A 16,489-nucleotide genomic window follows, 5' to 3' on the forward strand; every position below is an offset into this window, starting at 1 on the left:
TTTACTAAATTACTCACGATAAACGTTCACAAAAACATAACAATTATTTTAAGAATTATAGATACAGAACTCCTCTATGCACTCGCTATGTCCGATAGCTTTTCGGTGAAAGCACATTTTGCAATTTTCTGAGTACATAGCCCAGCCATCATGGCTAGCTATTTAGACACCCACCAAGTTTAGCCCTCACCAAACTCCGATTTACTATTAGAAAAGTTTGATTACCTTTGCTGTCTTCGTCAGAATGCACTCACAGGACTTCTACTTCAATAACAAATGTTGGTTTGGTTCCAAATAATCCATAGTTATATCCAAATAGCGGCGTTTTGTTCGTGCGTTCAAGACACTATCAGAAGGGTAAATAAGGGTCACGCGCCCGACACGTTTCGTGACAAAAAAAATTATAAATATTTCATTACCATACTTCGAAGCATGTCAACCGCAGTTTAAATGTGTTGTAGTAAAATATATATATATATATATATATATATATATATTCTCACTAATCAATCAACACATTCAGGTCTTTGTATGTCTCAATATAATAGTATTATTTAATTAAATCCATGTAAAATAATCTTTGTCTGAATATAAAATGTGATCCTCAACTGCGTTTCCCTCCAGTCAGCAGACGGCGATGTGCGTCTTTCAGGCGATGCTGCAGCGTGACGTATAATCTAGTGGACGGTTCTTCATAAACAGCTCGTCAACCACCTCGGTAGCTTGCTAGCCAACATAGCCGAAAGATTCAAGCTATTTAGACGCTTTCGGTCTATATTAGCTACTGTGTTTTAGACACACTTCTGTCGTATCTACTTGTTAACCTATTTAATTTAATATTACGTTATTTTGTATTAGTCAGCTATAGTAGCTGGCTGGTTAAGTTAGCATTAGCCTAGTCGCTAATGATAGCTAGCTAGCTAACATCCCCGAACATGAGCTCCCTAAACTACTCCCCTCCTGTTAAACAAGAGGAGGTCTGCTGGACGGAGAAAGAAGCTCTGGGGCTGAACATTGTCGTGAAAGAGGAGAAGGAAGAGGAGGATGTTACAGTTAAACAAGAAGTAGAGGGTGAGACTGTTACAGTGAAAGAAGAGGAAGACGTTTCAGTTAAACAAGAGGAAGAAGAGGATGATGCTGTTTTTGGAGTGAAGAAGGAAGGAGAGATTACTGTCACATTGGAAGATGAAGAGGAGGAGACAGGAGATCTGATTAACACCAGTAAGTACCGCCTTCAATTAGTTTTTAACTTTGGATATTCGGAGTTGGCTCGTCAATACCTCTTCAACGGAGGGTCCTGGGATGATGACTGATATGTCTAGAATCAGACGACGTAGAGAACAAGCTACCCCTTGTTTTCTCCGTTCCGTTTCCAAAAAGTGACTTAACATATATATTTGAGAAGGGTCTATCTGCTGACCGCAGACTGGGGGGCCACGGCATGTAGTGATTTTAATGTAGTGATGTTTTACTACACACCGTGACCCCCAATAGAGCCATGTGAGAGTTGGGTTGGCTACACCAAACATTATGGATATACTGACAAGATGTCTCTCCGCCCTAACAAGGGGAGTCGTTGTCCACAAAGCTGCACTGTGGGTTGTCTATCTCCCACCTATCCTGTCTTTGGATTGGTGGATACATCTTATTATTGTAATCTATTGTTTATATTCTATGAGGGTTGTTGTCGTCAACCACCTGTATTCAATGGAGAGAGATGCTAAGCTATACTATACTGCTATACTACAATTGTTTCCACTTGGATACAACCTACTGTAACCTACTGGCATGACCTAGAGAGTTACAACCTACTGTAACCTACTGGCATGACCTAGAGAGATACAACCTACTGTAACCTACTGGCATGACCTAGAGAGATACAATCTACTGTAACCTACTGGCATGACCTAGAGAGATACAACCTACTGTAACCTACTGGCATGACCTAGAGAGATACAACCTACTGTAACCTACTGGCATGACCTAGAGAGATACAACCTACTGTAACCTACTGGCATGACCTAGAGAGATACAACCTACTGTAACCTCCTGGCATGACCTAGAGAGTTACAACCTACTGTAACCTACTGGCATGACCTAGAGAGATACAACCTACTGTAACCTACTGGCATGACCTAGAGAGTTACAACCTACTGGCATGACCTAGAGAGTTACAACCTACTGTAGCCTACTGGCATGACCTAGAGAGATACAACCTACTGTAACCTACTGGCATGACCTAGAGAGTTACAACCTACTGTAACCTACTGGCATGACCTAGAGAGATACAACCTACTGTAACCTACTGGCATGACCTAGAGAGATACAATCTACTGTAACCTACTGGCATGACCTAGAGAGATACAACCTACTGTAACCTACTGGCATGACCTAGAGAGATACAACCTACTGTAACCTACTGGCATGACCTAGAGAGATACAACCTACTGTAACCTCCTGGCATGACCTAGAGAGTTACAACCTACTGTAACCTACTGGCATGACCTAGAGAGATACAACCTACTGTAACCTACTGGCATGACCTAGAGAGTTACAACCTACTGGCATGACCTAGAGAGTTACAACCTACTGTAGCCTACTGGCATGACCTAGAGAGATGCAACCTACTGTAATCTACTGGCATGACCTAGAATTACAACCTACTGTAACCTTCTGGCATGACCTAGAGAGATACAACCTACTGTAACCTACTGGCATGACCTAGAGAGTTACAACCTACTGTAACCTACTGGCATGACCTAGAGAGATACAACCTACTGTAACCTACTGGCATGACCTAGAGAGATACAACCTACTGTAACCTACTGGCATGACCTAGAGAGGTACAACCTACTGTAGCCTACTGGCATGACCTAGAGAGATACAACCTACTGTAGCCTACTGGCATGACCTAGAGAGATACAACCTACTGTAACCTACTTGCATGATCTAGAGAGATACAACCTACTGTAACCTAATGGCATGACCTAGAGAGATACAACTTACTGTAACCTACTGGCATGACCTAGAGAGGTACAACCTACTGGAATAACCTAGAGAGGTACAACCTACTGTAGCCTACTGGAATGACCTAGAGAGATACAACCTACTGTAACCTACTTGCATGATCTAGAGAGTTACAACCTACTGGCATGACCTAGAGAGATACAACCTACTGTAACCTACTGGCATGACCTAGAGAGATACAACCTACTTTAACCTACTGGCATGACCTAGAGAGATACAACCTTCTGTAACCTACTGGCATGACCTAGAGAGATACAACCTTCTGTAACCTACTGGCATGACCTAGAGAGATACAACCTACTGTAACCTACTTGCATGACCTAGAGAGACAACCTACTGTAGCCTACTGGCATGACCTAGAGAGATACAACCTACTGTAGCCTACTGGCATGACCTAGAGAGACAACCTACTGTAGCCTACTGGCATGACCTAGAGAGACAACCTACTGTAGCCTACTGGCATGACCTAGAGAGATACAACCTTCTGTAACCTACTGGCATGACCTAGGGAGATACAACCTACTGGCATGACCTAGAGAGATACAACCTACTGGCATGACCTAGAGAGATACAACCTACTGTAACCTACTGGCATGTCCTATGTCCTAGAGAGATACAACCTACTGTAACCTACTGGCATGACCTAGAGAGTTACAACCTACTGTAACCTACTGGCATGACCTAGAGAGATACAACCTACTGTAACCTACTGGCATGACCTAGAGAGTTACAACCTACTGTAACCTACTGGCATGACCTAGAGAGATACAACCTACTGTAACCTACTGGCATGTCCTAGAGAGATACAACCTACTGTAGCCTACTGGCATGACCTAGAGAGTTACAACCTACTGTAACCTACTGGCATGACCTAGAGAGTTATAACCTACTGTAGCCTACTGGCATGACCTAGAGAGTTACAACCTACTGTAGCCTACTGGAATGACCTAGAGAGTTACAACCTACTGTTACCTACTAGCATGACCTAGAGAGATACAACCTACTGTATTCTTTCTACCAATTGATTGGTTGAAATTTTATGACGTGTATTTGTTCATATAGACACACCCCATGTGTTTAATAAAATCAACTGTATGTGCAGAACTTGAACTGAACTGATGCTTCAAGCATTTGATTAAATAATTAACACACACAAATGACTTGAGGAAGCCAGAGGTCAATATAACCAGAAGAAAATAACCAATTCCCCACCTGCTGCTGGCCTTCGTTAATTCTGACGTTATGCTCCTGAAGTTTCCGGTAAAATAGGCAAACTTTTTCCATTTCCGTTTGAAGTGCCAATTTTTCTTACCATTTCTACCGATCTGCGTGCCAGTTATGAACGAGTTACAACACCTGTTTGGCTCCTCCACGTCCTGGGTCGGTGAAGTGAGGTATTACATTTAAGGATTAAATCATTTAAGGAATATATCCGAGTCTCACGCTCATCACCTGTGGAATGCAGGGCTTCCAGCGAGGTGTGGATTTAATAGTATGTTGTACCTAGTTTCCCTCCTTCATGGAACAGTAGTTATAGTCATACTATTAAATCCACACGGTATGACTATAACTACTGTTCCATGAAGGAGGGAAACTAGGTACAACATACTATTAAATCCACACGGTATGTTGTACCTAGTTTCCCTCCTTCAGGGAACAGTAGTTATAGTCATAACGTTAAGCTTGTCATATGATGAACTTTAACTTAAATACTCGATCTTGCTGTCGGACAGTTTTTTGTATTCAGATCTCTGAAATGCTCTCTAACTACGTAACATTTAGTGTCTCCTTATGTTACGGTGGGAAAACAGTTTTCATGGGCACAGAAATCCTAAATCATTTCAGTTTACTAAATCCAATGGTTCTAACCGAGTGTCACCTTAACTTTATTGACAATTCCCAAATGGATACTGTCATTAATGCAGTTCTTAAATAATTACACATAATACTTAATACTGTAGCTGTTTAGTTACAGTCACATGTTCAACTATCATCAGCTGATCCAGGAAATCATTTTCTGAATGACAGTCACATGACAAACATCACGACATGCAACAACAACCAAAGTGCTTCTTCATTCATTACTCTGGTAAAGACAGTTATGCCGTGCTCCACGTTGGATCCAACATCCCAAACAAATCGATATTTATAATGTGTTATTGTCTACTTGATTTACAGTAGGTTTTCGTTAGTCCGTTTGGAAACGGAGATACTTAGCTCATAATGTGTAGAGAACTGTTCCTTGGTGGATAGGCTATTGTACAACACACAGAGCTATTTTCCTTTATTCAGGACATTTAGAATGACAACACATTACAGAGTAGGCTAGTGGGATTATTCACAAAATTATCTGGTGATCAGGTTATGAATTGTCTTGACAAAGACATTTTAGTCTCCTTGTTTCACCCAAAATATTAAATGATTTATAGTCCTAGGTCTATGTTGTTGTTAGGTGAAGTTATGGGTCCTACAGTAGGTCTTTGTTATTGTTAGGTGAGATTATAGACCATTTTGGCATGCACTTAGTGGACAAAACCTCATTGTTAGGCTGATGTCAGGCTGATGGAAACCTAGCCAATGATCATTTTACTGGTTGAAGTCGTTTTTAAATATAAAGTAGTACATTTTCGACAATAACACAAACATTATATTAAATCAGGACATTCAAACGAGCCTTACAATTATAATCCAAAGTAGTGTCAATAGATAATAATAATCATAATCAACCTGTAAATGGAGGCTATTTTTGCTGTCAGCCTATGAGAACTCCCCTGAGTTTCCCCCATGGTGGTGAATTAGTGAATAGACACAGAGCTTAATGTGAGTTTCCTTGAGTAGCACTCCTGATCTAGTGCTGTAATATTCAGAATACATTGTGAAAACTAAAATCTTTGCTCACCATTTTTTAAATATATATTTTTTTCACCCCTTTTTTCTCCCCAATTGGTACTTACAGTCTTGTCTCATCGCTGCAACTCCCATACGGACTCTGGAAAGGCGAAGGTCGAGAGCCATGCGTCCTCTGAAACACAACCCAACCTAGCCGCGCTGCTTCTTGACACAATGCCCATCCAACCCGGAAGCCAGCAGCACCAATGTGTCGGAGGAAACACCGTACACCTGGCGACCTGGTCAGTGTGCACTGCGCCCGGCCCGCCACATGAGTCGCTAGTGCGCGATGATACAAGGATATCCCTGCCGGCCAAACCCTCCCCTAACCCGGACGACGGTGGGCCAATGTGCGTCGCCCCATGGGCCTCCCGGTCGCGGCCGGCTGCAACAGAGCTTGGACTCGAACCCAGAATCTCTAATGGCACAGCTTAGGCCACTTGCTCACCATTTTTGCTCCAGGCAGATATACTACATCCATAACTAGCGGTTTCTGCATTAGCAGGGAGGTGTTTCTGCAGTCAAATTGTGTGTGCATCGCCCTTGTCGCAATTTTAGCAAACACAGAAAGGTGCCTATATTTGAGAACAAAAGTCGCCTGGCACACTGCTTAGGAGTTCAACACCTTTTACTTATTTCTAGTTACTACTAATGTGAAAACAAGACTAAATATGACTATTGTTGCTCACTTGACTGTCTTAAGACAATTGTCAAGTCATTTTAACATTCATTACAGACGTCAATTGTTGTACAGTATCATGGCTACGCTGTTTGCATCACCTTTTTCAGTGGATTTCTGCTGTTGTGAGCCTTTAACTATCTGTCTGACTTGTTCACACAGGAGAGAGACGTGACTATCATGGATCCTCTGGGGAGCCTCAACATCATGATGCTAACGAGGCAGAGACGAGTCTGTCCAGATTCTATCACCTCACGAAACACCAGCAGAGACCCACAGGGAAGAAATATATCTGCTGCTCTGACTGTGGAAAACATTGCAAATCTTCATCAGAACTTAAAATGCACCAGCGAGTACACACAGGAGAGAAATCTCACCACTGTTTTGATTGTGGGAAGAGTTACTTAAGATTAAAATCACTAAAAGTACACCTGAGAATTCACACTGGAGAGAAACCTTATAGCTGTGATCAATGTGGGAAGAGTTTTACTACATCTAGCTATCTGACTATACACCAGAGAACACACACAGGAGAGAAACCGTACAGCTGTACTCAATGTGGGAAGAGTTTTACTCAGTCAAGCAACCTGTTATCACACCAGAGGACACACACAGGAGAGAAATCTTTTAGTTGTAATCAATGTGTGAAAAGTTTTATTACATCTAGTGAACTGACTGTACACCAGAGAACACACACAGGAGAGAAACCTTATTGCTGTGATCAATGTGGGAAGACTTATATTTCATCTTGCCATCTGACTAGACACCAGCGAGTACACACAGGAGAGAAGCCATTCCACTGTTCAGATTGTGGAAAAAGATTCTCATCTTCACAGAATATGAAGAAGCACCAGAAAACACACACAGGAGAGAAACCTTATAGCTGTAATCAATGTGGGAAGAGTTTTACTCGGCCAGACAGCCTAAAATTACACCAGAGAACACACACAGGAGAGAAACCTTATAGCTGTAAACAATGTGGGAATAGTTTTTCTACATCTAGAGTTCTCACTAAACACCAGAGAACACACACAGGAGAGAAACCATATAGCTGTACTCAATGTGGGAAGAGTTTTTCTACGTCTAGCTATATCACTATACACCAGAGAACACACACAGGAGAGAAACAATATAGCTGTAGTAAATGTGGGACAAGATTTGCTTGGCTAACCAGCCTAGTATCACATCAGAGAACACACACAGGAGAGAAACCTCCTAGCTGTGATCAATGTGGGAAGAGATACCCTGATAAAAGATCTCTGATTAAACATTAGAAAATACATGAAGGAGTTGTTTCATGATATCAATGAAATAATGTTACAATGTAGAATGTTTTAACATTGTAGTAGGAGTATTTTAATGATGTCACAATGTAGAACCCTAAACGTTTGTCCCCTGTTCTATTGATTTCAACATGATATGGATATTAGCCTTAGGGGGAAAATCCAGGCTCTGAAATGGAAGAGTTACTATTTATGAGATTTAACAAAAAGTGACTAACAAAAAAAGAGCTGTGTTACACTTACCATGTTGGTGACGCACTTGAATCAAAATGCAACACTTCAAAATGTATCTAGCTGCTTTCTACAAATTGTCCTCTAACCAGGGATGTACACATTATACCCAGATTCCATGTGGTTTTTGAGCTGTTAGTTTTAACAGGACGTGCAACTTCATCTCCCTCCTGTCACACAAATGAATTTAGCATGATATCGATGAATAAGTGTTGTGTTCCTTTGTTTAGCGACCCCTACATTTAAATGCATCACTCCAAAATGTAGCTGACTGTCTTCTGCAGGTTGTCCTCTAACCTGTGAGGTAAAATATATCTCCCATTTCCATGTGTTTTTTAGTTGTGTTAGTTTCAACAGCACGTACAACCTGACTGGCTGATGTTTGTGTACATAGCACATGTTATGTTTAGGTTTTCAATTTATCACAAACTGTTTCTGCATATTGGTTATTGATTTGTACATGTTAAAACTGTGCTTTGACATTGGGGATATCCCACCTAGCAAAATGTCATTGAAAAGACGTAGTAAATAAGACTATGCAATCAAATATTTCCTATTTACAATTCATGTAACATTTAGTAATGATAATTATTTATGCAACCAACTGACCATTTTTTTGGTACAATTGTATTCACATTGTTGCCGTGTTTTTATGAATATCAGGGTTTATTCTCAGATGTGCCAACCCAAATGTACTAGAGCAGGACATTGGGGACTGGGCCCCGATCCAACAACATGCCTATCTTGTGAACCCTGAAAAGAGAGAGAAGCTCCGCAGTGAGGTGGAAAGTTATTACGGATATTGCAGGAGTTTCCTCTTGAAATCAGACATGTCCGTGGTAAGGACAACTTGATTGTCTCAAGGGTGGGCAGTCAAAAAGATTTGTGTTTTGAGTTTAGCCAGTGCGTTGCCATGGATCACAATTTATTTGACTGCACGGTTTTCCGTTTTGGAGATGAGTTTTGTTTGGGCTCGTTCCAAGGGGACAAGAGTTCTAGAAGCTAGTGGGGGAAAAAAATGTTTCTTGTTTTTAATTGTTGACAGCCAGTAGACGCCATGTTTTTGTTGGTGAAGGTGAAGCATTGTAGTTGATTTTAATGTGAAATGGATGTTGTTTTCTGTTGGTGGTGAGCATTCTATTACGGTGTTAGTCTTTTTGGTTTTTCCATTTCTGTTAGTCAGTATGTGTTACACCTGTGTTGTTTTCTCGTCAGTTGTTCAACTGAAATGTGTCTTTATCTCGTCTAGCTCGTTAGCAGGTCTAGCTCGTTAGCACGTCTAGCTCGTTAGCCCGTCTAGCTCGTTAGCCCGTCTAGCTCGTTAGCACGTAGGACGCACTGATTGGTGTCACCTCGTTAGTCAGTATGTGTTACACCTGTGCTGGCTTGTCCATCTCGTTAGTGGGAAGGTGTTTCACCTGAGCTGGTCCAGGTTCTATTTAAGAGTGTCTGGCCCAGTGCTCCAGTTGTCTTGATACATGTGGAGAGTCAACACCTTTAGTTGCTCCACCTTTTTGGTTTGCTTCCTGTCTTTAAGTTTGGTGTGGGTTTTTCTTTTGTTTTCCTCTTCTTGGGCAGATTTAGTGGGTCTCATGGTGGGTGTCTTTTAGGTCCCAGTTGTTGTTACTAGTCAACTTTCAGTAAACACCCCCATAGTGTCTATCAGAACCCTCCTAAAACCCAACCTGTTTAGTTGTGGTTGTTGTCAGTGACTCTTTGTTAGTTGCCTCTTCTATTTGAGCAACATTTGAGATTTTTCTTGCTGGGGAACGTAACAACAAACAATGTAGTAAAACAAGCTGGTATTTTGGGTTGGATATTGCATCCAATTAATATTTTAATCAATGGCATTTCCTTAGAATGCTCAATAGTCTTTCAGTTGTTAGTCTTCTGTTTTTTATCCTCTTATGTTTGTTCTGTACTAAATCTGGGAGACTAGTCAGGATCCAGGGAAATATTAATGGAGCAAAGTGCAGAGAGATCCTTGATGAAAGACCTGCTCCAGAGTGCTCAGGACCTCAGACTGGGGTGAAGGTTCACCGTCCAACAGGACAACGACCTTAAGCACACAGCAAAGACAACGCAGGAGTGGCTTCGGGATAAGTCTCTATGTCCTTGAGTGGCCCAGCCAGAGCCCGGACTGGAACCTGATCTAACATCTCTGGAGAAAACTGAAAATAGCTGTGCAGTGACGTTCCCCATCCAACCTGACAGAGGGGTCTGAATACTTTCCGAATGCACTGTATACAGCAACACCTCCCCCATAGGCATTCCTGTCTTTTCTGTAGTTGTTATATTCCTGTATTGCTACTGCTGTATCAAAGGAATTATCTAAGTGAGTTTCAGAGATGAGCACTACAGTGCATTCCAAATTCAATAGGCAGGCTAGTAAACAAAAGTTTCCAAAGAAAAACTTTTCCAGAAAATGTCAAAACGTGTAATGCCCGTCCAAGAGACTGTCGACCAATCGCATTTCACATTGTGATGTTGTGACACACAGTTCCTAAGCTAATTGTCACAAAATCTCTTATAAAAGCCCGGGGGAACACAAGTAAGCTTCATTCAGAAGAAGTTATGCATGCTAGCCAACGTTAGTCAGGAGGCTCTTTAGTCTAGCTAGGCTAGGTAGGGCTGGGCAATATGGACAAAATGTTCACAATGTTTTTTTATTCAAAAAGTTGGTGAAGCAGCAACTGTACTGGAATGAGAACAATATAGATGCTACTTCGAGAACACAAACTCATCTTTCACAGCAAAGAGCAGGGAGTCCAGGGGATCACTGGAGGAGCAATGGAGGAAGCATTGTGGGATTCTCTTGGTGTGAGTACAGTTGGTGAGACTGAGTGGATGATGGTGAAGAACAGTGACTCTGTACAGTTGGTGAGACTGAGTGGATGATGGTGAAGAACAGTGACTCTGTACAGTTGGTGAGACTGAGTGGACGATGGTGAAGAACAGAGACTCTGTACAGTTGGTGAGACTGAGTGGACGATGGTGAAGAACAGTGACTCTGTACAGTTGGTGAGACTGAGTGGACGATGGTGAAGAACAGTGACTCTGTACAGTTGGTGAGACTGAGTGGACGATGGTGAAGAACAGTGACTCTGTACAGTTGGTGAGACTGAGTGGACGATGGTGAAGAACAGTGACTCTGTACAGTTGGTGAGACTGAGTGGACGATGGTGAATAACAGTGACTCTGTACAGTTGGTGAGACTGAGTGGATGATGGTGAAGAACAGTGACTCTGTACAGTTGTTGAGACTGAGTGGACGATGGTGAAGAACAGTGACTCTGTACAGTTGGTGAGACTGAGTGGACGATGGTGAAGAACAGTGACTCTGTACAGTTGGTGAGACTGAGTGGACGATGGTGAAGAACAGTGACTCTGTACAGTTGGTGAGACTGAGTGGACGATGGTGAAGAACAGTGGAGTGAAAGGGGCTAAAGTTGGTAATGAACAGCAGTTTATGGTTGGAATGGGAATCATCAGCAAGGATGTTTTTTTGGGTGACCCGTTAGAGGTCTCAAAGATGGTGAAGGATGAATTGGGTAAAGTGACCCGTTAGAGGTCTCAAAGATGGTGAAGGATGAATTGGGTAAAGTGACCCGTTAGCTGTCTCAAAGATGGTGAAGGATGAATTGGGTAAAGTGACCCGTTAGAGGTCTCAAAGATGGTGAAGGATGAATTGGGTAAAGTGACCCGTTAGAGGTCTCACAGATGGTGAAGGATGAATTGGGTAAAGTGACCCGTTAGCTGTCTCAAAGATGGTGAAGGATGAATTGGGTAAAGTGACCCGTTAGAGGTCTCACAGATGGTGAAGGATGAATTGGGTAAAGTGACCCGTTAGCTGTCTCAAAGATGGTGAAGGATGAATTGGGTAAAGTGACCCGTTAGAGGTCTCACAGATGGTGAAGGATGAATTGGGTAAAGTGACCCGTTAGCTGTCTCAAAGATGGTGAAGGATGAATTGGGTAAAGTGACCCGTTAGAGGTCTCAAAGATGGTGAAGGATGAATTGGGTAAAGTGACCCGTTAGAGGTCTCAAAGATGGTGAAGGATGAATTGGGTAAAGTGACCCGTTAGAGGTCTCAAAGATGGTGAAGGATGAATTGGGTAAAGTGACCCGTTAGAGGTCTCAAAGATGGTGAAGGATGAATTGGGTAAAGTGACCCGTTAGAGGTCTCAAAGATGGTGAAGGATGAATTGGGTAAAGTGACCCGTTAGCTGTCTCAAAGATGGTGAAGGATGAATTGGGTAAAGTGGAATCGGTTCGAGTGACCAGGAGCGGTATGATGCTGATTTCGTGTGTCAACAGCGCAAAAGGAGAAGCTCTGTGACTCAACAAGATGTGGACGTACGATGTGGAAGGATATGACTTTCAGAGTAGGGTACCGGTTAAAGGTGTCATCTCTGGTGTTGCGTTGGACATAGAGGCTGGGTGGTTTAGGGACAACATTCCAGGTAGACGCACGTCAATAAAATGAATGATAGCAGGAAGGTTTTACTGTCGTTTGGTGAACTGATTCTCCCATCTTATGTAAAACCTGGGTATGTGAGATATGCGGTGAGACCCTATGTACAGAAGCCGCTGCGGTGTTACAATTGTAAAAGTTTGGACACGTGGCAAGTGTTTGTCGAAGGAATAAATATGTCGTAGTTGAAGAGTCAGATGAAGCATGTTGTTGTAATTGTGATGGGAATCATGTTCCCAAGATCCTGGAGTGCCCTGTACGGATGAAGGATGTCACAGTAGCTAGGATCAGGCCCATCCAGCAGGTGTCCTATGTGCAGGCAGTGAAAATAGCTGAAGGCGTGAGTAGAGAGATGGTAGTGGATGTCCCACAGTCTGCAGTGAAGCCATGCAGGAGAAGGATCCCAACACACTAATAGTGTAGAAGGTGGACTGAGTTGTGTTTATAGCGCAAGTGAGAAATTGCACTAGTCAATTTCGTTTATTTTGTATTCTATAATTTTAATTAGAATGATTTGTTCTTTAAAAAAAATGTTTTGGGGGTATTTTTTACAACCCCGTACAGTAGATGGCAGCAATACACCTGATGAGTGTAGTCTGACAAACCTCAGCGAAGAAGAAGACATGGTAAGAACCAAAGTGTTGGTCAGTGTTTCCAGATGACCCTAATTAGATGTTACATTACATGTTTTCTTACTTCATGTAGCCGGCTAGCTAGCCAACATATTCAAACTTCTTATTCCTCTCTGATAAGATACCGCTGCACAAACATGCTTATCTATGCCTACACCAGCACTGGCACCAGGCAGTATTAGCCAGCTACGTTTGACTCTTAATACATTTAGCAAGCTAGCTAGCGATTAGCATTAGCAGCTAACATTATTTTAGCAACACCTTGCTAAGAAAAGACAAATGTTCGCCTTCAATGTAATGGCATGAAAATAATTGCCAGAATATTATACAATGACTTATCAACAGCTCTAACAATTTGACCCTCACAGGAAATCTTCACTGGCAGTTACAGAAAGACCCATTTACCATCTAGCCATTGATTCTTGAAGAATATAACTTATAAATGCCTCAAATGATTCAACTGTATTACCCCATCAGAAACCAAAACATGAGCTCGTATAAGGCCACTGTTTGTAAACCAATACTATATGGCTGAGGAGTAGGGTCGATCCAAGCGTTCTGACCTCACAAAGACAGTAAAGCAAAGACTAAGCGAACTGGCTACCGTTGGATAGCTTGCTAGACACAAATGAGAAAAAACCTCACTCTTACCATTTTACTTGCCCTAGCAGAGCTGGTTAGGCTGTTTTCATGTTATCCAGAGCGTTGGTGACTAACTGTGCTGCTCGCAACAATTTAATTTGAGCTTTTTTTTAACGTTAACTGCCACCTGGACATATTCAACGGGTGTTGAGTGCTAGTAAATTCTGCAGTTATTCTAAGCTCCGGTACACTCAGACGAGAGTGCTCTGAAATCGGAGTAGAGAGCGAATTTAGGAACGCACCCGAATTAACAATGTCCACTGAGAAAGCACACGACCCCTTGGCTAAGAATGATGTGAATAATCAAGTCAATAAACGTTGGGTAGTTAGTTAGAATATAGTTAATATACTGGTAAGTTTGATGTGTAAGTAGCCAACTAACGTTAGGTAGCTACAGTTGAAGTCGGAAGTTTACATACACTTTAGCCAAATACATTTAAACTCAGTTTTTCACAATTCCTGACATTTAATCCTAGTAAAAATTCCATGTCTTAGGTCAGTTAGGATCACCACTTTATTTTAAGAATGTGAAATGTCAGAATAATAGTAGAGAGAATGATTTATTTCAGCTTTTATTTCTTTCATCACATTCCCAGTGGGTCAGAAGTTTACATACACTCAATTAGTATTTGGTAACATTGCCTTTAAATTGTTTAACTTGGGTCAAACGTTTCTGGTAGCCTTCCACAAGCTTCCCACAATAAGTTGGGTGAATTTTGGCCCATTCCTCCTGACAGAGCTGGTGTAACGGAAACAGTTTTGCAGGCCTCCTTGCTCACACACGCTTTTCAGTTCTGCCCACACATTTTCTATGGGATTGAGGTCAGGGCTTTGTGATGGCCACTCCAAGACTTTGACTTTGTTGTCCTTAAGCCATTTTGCCACAACTTTGGAAGTATGCTTGGGATCATTGTCCATTTGGAAGACCCATTTGCGACCAAGCTTTAACCTCCTGACTGATGTCTTGAGATGTTGCTTCAATATATATTTGTGAAGTGCACCAGTCCCTCCTGCAGCAAAGCACCCCCACAACATGATGCTGCCACCCCCGCGCTTCACGGTTGGGATGGTGTTCTTCGGTTTGCAAGCCTCCCCCTTTTCCTCGAAACATAACAATGGTCATTATGGCCAAACAGTTCTATTTTTGTTTCATCAGACCAGATGACATCTCTCCAAAAAGTACAATCTTTGTCCCCACGTGCAGTTGCAAACCATAGTCTGACTTTTTTATGGCGGTTTTGGAGCAGTGTCTTCATCCTTGCTGAGCGGCCTTTCAGGTTATGTTGATATTGGGGGGGTCATTTTACTGTGGACATAGATACTTTTGTACCCGTTTCCTCCAGCATCTTCACAAGGTCCTTTGCTGTCGTTCTGGGATTTATTTGCACTTTTCGCACCAAAGTACATTCATCTCATCTCTTCCTGAGCGGTATGACGGCTGCGTGGTCCCATGGTGTTCATACTTGCGTACTATTGTTTGTACAGATGAACATGAACCAGACTTGTGAAGGTCCACCATTTTTTTCCTGAGGTCTTGGCTGATTTCTTTTGATTTTCCCATGATGTCAAACAAAGAGGCACTGAGTTTGAAGGTAGGCCTTGAAACACATCCACAGGTACACCTCCAATTGACTCAAATGATGTCAATTAGCCTATCAGAAGCTTCTAAAGCCATGACATTATTTTCTGGAATTTTCCAAGCTGTTTAAAGGCACAGTCAACTTAGTGTATGTAAACTTCTGACCCACTGGGATTGTGATACAGTGAATTATAAGTGAAATAATCTGTAAACAATTGTTGGAAAAACTACTTGTGTCATGCACAAAGTAGATGTCCTAACCGACTTGTCAAAACTATAGTTTGTTAACAAACAATTTGTGGAGTGATTGAAAAAACAAGTTTTTATGACTCCAACCTAAGTGTATGTAAACTTCTGACTTCAACTGTAGCTGACATACTGGTACATACTGCTGTAAAGATATGCAATGCGGTTTGTAAGGATAACGTAGCCAACATATCGTTACATTGCTCAACATTCTCTTAACATTTGTCATAATTAGTTAAAGCAGTTCATTTGTATCCACTCTCTCGTCAGACTTCGGCTGCATATTTTCCACAATTTTTTTCAAACCTGAAAATAGTTGAAGCCCCGCCATTTCCTGAAGAATTGCATTATGGGCCCTAAAAGCACAGAAATAGTGTCCTCTGCATATATACTTCGTATTTTGGCGACTGTAGTACGACATCCGGGAACCTTTGGCCACTAACTATATCCATACTAACTATATCCATACTAACTATATCCATACTAACTATATCCATACTATGACCAATAAGCATAATATATAGTATGGTTAGTATGAGTATTCGAACACAGCTCAAGTCTCTAGGCAGCCATTTTGTTTCTGTTTTAAAACTAGGTTGCCCCTTTAAAAAAGCCACACAATCAATCAATCAATCTGCAATTGAAACAATAACAAAGTTGTAATTCCATCACTGTTTTGCTAATAAGATGATGGATGGGTCTGGAGAAATGTAACTACTCTCAAATTCATAGACAGACCTATGGATGCAAGGACTGACCATCCATGATATCAACATTATAGTTTTAACCATGTTGAGGCTATACAGTG

The 16,489-nt window shown here is 41.7% G+C and overlaps 1 pseudogene; it reads right to left on the bottom strand.

Moving 5' to 3' along the window:
- LOC115186455 (zinc finger protein 2 homolog) overlaps positions 1-13,283 on the bottom strand; it is a 57,037-nt pseudogene extending 43,754 nt beyond the window's left edge.
- Positions 13,284-16,489: the final 3,206 nt, after the last annotated feature.

The sequence above is a fragment of the Salmo trutta genome, unplaced genomic scaffold, assembly GCF_901001165.1.
Source record: "Salmo trutta unplaced genomic scaffold, fSalTru1.1, whole genome shotgun sequence".
Classification (NCBI taxonomy): Eukaryota; Metazoa; Chordata; class Actinopteri; order Salmoniformes; family Salmonidae; genus Salmo; species Salmo trutta.